Consider the following 7,441-nt stretch of genomic DNA (forward strand, 5'->3'; position numbering starts at 1 on the left):
GGTTAAAGTAGAGTTGTAGCCAGGGAGCTTGGAAGAGATACGAGGTATGATTAACAGCAATTCCAATATGTTTCACTTTGGACAGGTTTGCCAAGTTCCTGACCATTCCCCTAACCACTGGTGACTCAAATATCACCTAACTAATGACAAAAAGCCACAGTTGCAATATATATATATATATATATATATCCTGTTGGGTGTAAGGTTTCTGCCAAGATCAATGAGAAGAGCTTGAAGGTCGTGTAATTCTCACATGGGGTTCATGAACTGTATGCAGTCGCACACCTTTTCAAGTCAGAAGACACATCAAAAAGCATTTTTCATTCATTCATCCATCCCTTTATTCATTCAACTGATATTTATTTAAGGACTTCTGTGTGTGTCCTCGTGCTGGATCCTGAGTTGAGCTGGTTAAGCTGGGAGGGGTAAAAGAATGGATTCAAGGTCAAAACTTACAGCATCTCTGAAAAAAAGAGCTATAGAGGCCATTGTATTCCATCATGACATTGAAACAATGTTAAATTCCTGAAGATTATCATTATGTTGTAACTATGTGGGAGAATCTCATTATTCTTAAGAAATAAATGTTTAGGGGTAAAGTGTGATGATGTGTTCAACTATCACATAGTTTAGCAAGAAGTATGTGTGTGTATGTATAGATGTACTTATAGACACATCACACACGTATATGATGTGTATATAGTGCATATATAAAATGTATAGTATATATCATGTGTGCATAAGTATCTACATAAAGAGAGAGACCAAACGTTGCAAAATAGTAACAAGTGATAAATCTAAGTGAAGAATACAAAGGTGTTCACTGTATCTATTTTGCACCTTTTCTATAATTTTGAAATTTTTCACAAAGCAAAGTTACAGGAAAATTTATCATCTTTGACCTCAAGGAGCTTACTTATTATCTAGAGATCAAATAGTTTTTCTAATTAAAAGGAAAAGAGGGGAGGATTGGATTAAAAAATCAGGGTCAGAAGGCACTCAGAGGATTTGAAATGCTAAGCCAAGACTGGAAATCTTCAGTGAGGAGGTCTTGGCAACCCGTGTCAGCCGCCCCCACAAATTCCAACTATAAAGAAGGAAGCACCGTGGCAGATGTGTTGGGAGCCGCCGAGCCTCAGCCTTCACCCAGGGCTTCCAGCTAGGTTCCCTGAGTCCCCACAGTGGAAGCCCTCAGGGGACCAAGCTCTGCAGGGAGCCACAGAGACCCCCAGCACCTGGAGAGGTGTCCCTGCTGTAGACTCGGCTCCCAGAGAAGACAATAGTGATGTGAGTGTCTAGGTTCAGGCCATGGCCTTCACGCTATAGGTGCCTCAGATTACTGAGTGACGGGGGTTTAGTGACATTTGAATGAGTCTTTAGTAATGGAGAAAGTCAAGAGGAAAATCAGAAAGAAGATGGAGCAAACATCCCTGCTTCGTCTTGGGTCAGAAGGCGATAGAAAAGGGGTATAGGGATGCAGCCGGTCAGCCAGGCCTGATGCAACAAGGGCAGCAGGGTCTCTTCCCAGCTGCTGTAGAAGGCTTGGACCTCCTCGAGACTAGGAGAAGCCTGAGCTTCTCTGCTCATGAAGTTAACCCAAAAGGAGGAAGAGAGAAGGGCAGTGATAGAGCCCATAGGGAGTGGGAGAGAGGAGACTGATACCTGGAGAGCAAGGCTCAGATTCAAGCTCTAATGACCTCAGGACCAGGCTGGTGTTGACTTGGCCCAGGAAGCTGATGTGGTCTTGCGACCCCTGAGTCATCAGGATAGGATGAGAGTCAAGCCCTCTCCCCAAGAGCAAAGGGCCACCAGGCAAACGTATGAGTCTTAAGCCTCCTTCCCTCTCCACGACTTTATTATTACTGTGGGGAGATGGCACAATCAGCTACAGCCACTAGCAAATCCCCACCACACACCCCCACCTCCATCATAAATAAAGAACAGTGTCTGAAAAGTTGTGAAATGACTCTTGGGATGGGAGAAGAGCAAAAGTGGGCCCTGGAGAAACCTCGGCATGAACTGTGGTTCTCTCCCCATTGCCACCCAATTACAGATCGAGGACTCAGACCTTGTCTGTTCCACCACAAAGCCTAAGTCTTTCCCGTACCACCACAAATTTACTGAATCACAAGATGCTCTCTCACCATCAGACCCCGAATCAGATTTCCTCTCTAGCCCATCACATTCAGTAATGTCAACACCCATGGCAGCCTGTTAATGCCCCGTCTTCAGAGTTCCCTGCTTTTGATCTGTGGGTCCTCTAGCAGTCCTAGATGATGCCCACCCCACCTGTCCCCCATCCCACCCCCAGTGCTGTTCGCCATCTTGGCTCCCAATCCCAGAACCCTCTGTTTTGTTAGATTTGTTCCACTGCAAATTCATTCTCTGAAACTCCAACTGGGGCCTCCCTCTTACTTGAAGTAGCTTCCTGTTCCTTTGGAGTCCCAGCTACACATAAAACTGTGCAGAGGATCCTCAAGGTCCCTTTTAGTTGTAAAAATCATTCGACTCTACCTCTTGTTAACTCTTGAATCCTTGAGTAAACTGAGTCCATCCCACTCACTCCTGTTTCTCAGAAAGAATGGTTTTTTTTCTCTCTGAAAAGGATAACCACTCCTCCATCTGTGCTTTTGAATCCTTCCTACTTCCTCTGGGACCTTGTTCTATTTCTTTCCCTTTTCTCTGGGATTTTTTCTCTCTCTCCTGGAGCTCCTTGTGCTCAGGCAATGTATCCAGTCTCTTTCCCACGCTGTTCTTACAGACCATGAAACCCAAAGAACATTTCCCTCATCCCCACCCCCATGAAAAGAGGCCATAGGATGTTCTGGGGGCATAAAGGTTCCAGGGCTTGTACCATGTGCTTCAAGGGAAGCCAGCCTGTACTCTGGATATGACTGACTGGACCAATGATTGGCGTTCAAGCCTAAGGCAAATTCATCTTGGCTGGACCTCAGGCCAACAGTGTGTGAGGTGGCCAGACTCAAACTGACTGAAAGAAGTGCTCCAGTCAGCTCCTGTCCCAGAAGTATGGCTCTGAAGGACTAATGAAGAAGACGGTCATTGATCTGTTCAGTTCTGAACTGAGGCGGGTCAGTTTTCCACTTCTTCACCGACACAGCTGAATGTCCCAATTCGGAAAATGTTAGACACAAAAGGCTTCCGGTGTTTCCTCAGTTCACCAAGTGACCTTGCATTAACCCCGCCACTTGAGATAATCTGAGGTGTGTTTCCTTATAACTACAAGAGCTGACCACACCCTCTACCAACATGTATCTGTGAATATACACTTTCCTTGTCCTTGCACCTGCACCCTCTGGCGTTAATGATCCATCTTGTTGAAGGCATGGTCCTTTCCCATCCCTTCCTTTGGGAGTCTGGCTCTGCTCCAGCGCTCCACACAGGCCATGGTGTTTCATCAGCACTCAACACATGGTTGGAGCTCAGCACTATATTTAACCAAAGCAGTCTCCTCTCATTTATGAATTCCTTTTAATGGTACCACCATTTCATATCTTCACAATGCCTTTTAATTTCTTCCTTTCTCTATAACTGGTTATTTATACTCCCATTTCAATTCCTATGGTGTCTCTTGAATTTATCACCACCTGCTCATTCTTATTGTCACTACCATTAGGCTTGTAACTGGACTTTCTGTCCTCATGCTCCCCCCTCTCCAATCTACCTTATATCATTGTTAAAAGGCAATTGCTGTGAGGAGTTCTCTCAGGGATAATTCTTGTGTCATGGAAGTACCGCTTGTGATAAAACGCTTAGAGGATATTTGGTTTGGTTCTCCAATTTACAGGTTATTGTGCAGTGTTGGAGCAGGCATGAGACATGGACCTCTTCTCAATCTTCTTCCTGGAGCTACAGATAAGACCATCTCTCCTCCCCAGTTCTAGAAGACTGCCTGCTCTGTCTTGTGGAGCTAGACAAGAAAATCAAAGCTCTTGGCAAACAACCCAATGTTCCTGCAGGCAAGATGGAGGAAACGTCTCTGATGTCACAAAAAAGATCTTGGGTTCAAAGAGAATAAGTGAATCAGAGACACATCTGAGAACAGAACCGGAGAACCTGTACCAGAACCAGTGCTGTGATCAGTAAAAGCTCTGTTTCTCTTCACATTTTCATCCTTCACACCCTTTGAGGTTCTCTCTTTGGTATTTATACCTTCGAATGCCCATCCACACGAGGACAAAAGCATAATCTGATTGACTGGAACAGAATTCTAATGTATCTGTAATCATTAAATGATGAAAATAAAGTAAATCATTTATTCTTTTTTCCTCTATTTTTCATACAAAGGTGCTGGCTTTCTTAAGTCAGTTAAATGCCTTTTCACGATTCAGACATTTTCAACATTTAAAAGCAACAATGGTTTTCCCAAAATGATAAGTACAAAGCTATTAGATGATTACGAAAAGGATTTTAAATGATTTTCTTTTATCCTTCTCTCGGCCTGTGGATGATGAGTTGATAACCGACATTATGCAACAGGAACAAAAACAAAATGAATAACCTAGGAGGGTTCTTCCCTTTGGCTGAGCAGCTGCTAATGGGGCAGCTTGGATGTTGTTGCTTGAAGCATTTGGGTACAAGGGCCAAGAAGAGATGAAAACAGGGCCAAACTGGAAAGGCAAATGGAACTGGATTGACCTTATGGGCTGAGCAACTTCTCACAGGAGATAATCACAGATGTAGAAAGTGGAGAGTGGAGGAAAGTGGGGTGAGAGAGACAAGCCCCTGTACCAACTGGAGTCCAAGAGTTTGGGGGGCTGGAGAAAGTAGTTGGAAGCAATTGCCATACAAGCTTATAAAATTTTGAGAGCAAGAGAGAATGGGGAAAGAGAATTTTAAGGCAAATTTGAGTGTGTTATGAATGTACCCTTTAGAGAGATGACAGTAAAGGCTTAAGTTATTCACTTACTGTATTTCTTCTGAATGGGAATTTGGCCAGAGACAGGCCTTAAAACTAAGAAGAACTGATGACTTTACCTAGGTTGGATTTACAAGATAAGAGTAAAGTTAATTAGGTAAACCAGCATACGCCTCCTTGTTCCCCTGGGACACTTTTAATGTAGGACTCCCAGAGGGAACTTTGCCCCTGGGTGTAGAGAGAGAGCGCCAATTTGCCAGGAAATGACCAGCGCGAAAATCCAAATTCACAGTTCCTCGTAAAGGGCTTTTTTATGTGGACTAAAAGATCTTTCCAGCATTGTAAAGCCTCTTTCTAATCCTTATATACTTAGGGCCTTGTCTAAGAGGTCATTTAGATTTCTGAATTCATGTTTTTCTTGTTGTCCTCTTCTTAGTGTGATTTCGAAAAAGATATCAATTGATTCTCCACCCTCAGCCCCTCTCCAGCTTTTTTCTTTTTAAGTAACATCTTAAGGAGGAAATACTTCACCTCTACAGGGCCTGAGAGAGAAGGAAGTCACAGAGAAGCCATTATAGTGCCCTGATTCATAGTCTGAAATTCGGGCGAGTTAGTCACACTGAGCTCAGCGGACACTTTTTAGACCTCAGCTTCCTCTGACAGACCTGGTCCTCAAGCTTCTCAGATATTCATCTTTGGAAAATAAGAGACTTTTAAAGGAAGAAGAGTGGCCCTTGGTACCCTGCTTGTGTTCAGAGTTAAATGGAATGGACAGATGTTGGATGGATGTTGGATGAAAGAATGGACAGATGTTGAATGGATGTTGGGTGGATGCTGGATGGATATTGGCTAGAGGAGTGGATGGATGTTGAATGGATGTTGGGTGGAGGAGTGTATGGATGTTGGGTGGAGGAGTGTATGGATGTTGGGTGGAGGAGTGGATGCATGTTTCCCTCCACAGGCAGTCCTGGGGTGGGGAGAGGGGGAGAAAGGGAGAAACACCTATGGACAGAGAGTGCCCCGGCATTAAAGAGGACAGACAGGCATGCAGGCTGAGTGACAGGATCCGTATAAAGGTAGAACTTGGGATGACAACACTCAGGGTTTCTGGACAAGACTGGAGAAGCAGCTGTGGGGACTGAACATTCTGCACACTCTTACGGTGGCCAGATTCCAAGTTCTGAGTCCTCTGTACCTACAAAGAACTTTTTGTTCTTATCAGACACCAAATAAATCTCTTACTCAGTTGGTTTTCAATTGCTTCCCAGCACCCAGGTGACTGAAGTTTTTCTGTGGCCTTTTCTTAGCCTGTCATCAGTGAAGGGAAAAGGCACAGAACTAAAGGGGGTGATGCTGGTGATAACTGCCAGCCTCAGAAAGCCCAACCTGCATCCCAGCCTTTGGAGCTGCCATTTCTGGATGGCCTAGGCCCCGTCCTCTCTGGCCCTCTCCGTGTACTCCTTGCTGTGCAACCCAAGGCATCCAACCGGCCTTCCCTATTCCTCCTGCCCCTGCAGGGCCTGGAAGACAGTCTCCAAGGCTTGAGTTTGCGCTGTCAATCACTGCCCTTGTTGGAATGATGTGGGAACAGATCCTTCTGGAATGAATGAATGAATTTATCAATCATTCTTTGTTCTAGTTACCATCTTAGAAGTAAGCCTGGAACTGTTCTTCAGGGATCTTGACTATATCAGAACTTTATAAAATCCTGGGACAATTACAACTGTTTCCCCGGAGTGATTCCTGGTAACTTTAAAAGTGAAAGGGACCTGTTGTGGGCTGAACTGAGTTTCCCCCAAATTCATATGCTGAAGTCCTAACCCCCAGGACCTCAGAATGTGATAGCATTTGGAGACAGGGCCTTTAAAGAGGTAATTAAGTTAAAATGAGGTCACTGGGGTGGGCTCTCATTCAATATGATTGATGACCTTATTAGAAGAGGAGATGAGGACAGAGACAACAGAGGGACAACCATGTGAAGACACAGGGAGAAGACAGCCATCTCCAAGCCAAGGAGAAGCCAGCTTTGCAGACACCTTGATCTTGGACTTCCAGCCCCCAGGACTGGGAGAAAATAAACATCTGTTGTTTAAGCTCCCCAGTTTTCAGTACTTTATTATGACAGCCAGAGCAGACAAATACAAGACCTGGATACCTATCTGCTGGGCCAAGAAGGAAAGAGGAAACAGAAGGCTTTTCCCACCCATCCTATCGGCAGTTAGGGAAGGGGAGGTGCAGCGGGCAGCGCCAAGAGGAAAGAGGGTGGCCCTGTCCCCAGGAAAGTGACTCAGGGGCTCATAGCAGAAAGACCCCTGTGGGGCCACACCTCTGATATTTTACAGCAGAGCAGAAGCCCCAAGTGAGGAGAGCAGGGTTACATTTAGAAGCAGACAACACATTTATTCCACACACACCCACAGAGGTACAAATGATAGGTGAGAGTGAAGGTAGAAAAACCATCAACAGCAGAGGCTAAGGTGAAAAATGCATTGTCTGAGCCCATTTTGCAAAGGGGCAAGTCACCTTTGCAGAATTTACAGCATCTTAAGAGCGCCACCCCATTCA

At 44.9% G+C, this 7,441-nt stretch overlaps 1 long non-coding RNA gene across 1 annotated transcript; it reads right to left on the minus strand.

The window, feature by feature from the left end:
• Positions 1-320: 320 nt before the first annotated feature.
• Positions 321-2,712, minus strand: LOC139080839 (uncharacterized). Its single transcript, XR_011535662.1, has 3 exons — positions 2,515-2,712; positions 1,663-1,862; positions 321-416 (listed from the first exon to the last, which is right to left on the minus strand). It is a non-coding gene; the product is annotated as an uncharacterized lncRNA (long non-coding RNA).
• Positions 2,713-7,441: the final 4,729 nt, after the last annotated feature.

This window comes from Equus przewalskii, chromosome 32 (assembly GCF_037783145.1).
Source record: "Equus przewalskii isolate Varuska chromosome 32, EquPr2, whole genome shotgun sequence".
NCBI classification, from domain to species: domain Eukaryota; kingdom Metazoa; phylum Chordata; class Mammalia; order Perissodactyla; family Equidae; genus Equus; species Equus przewalskii.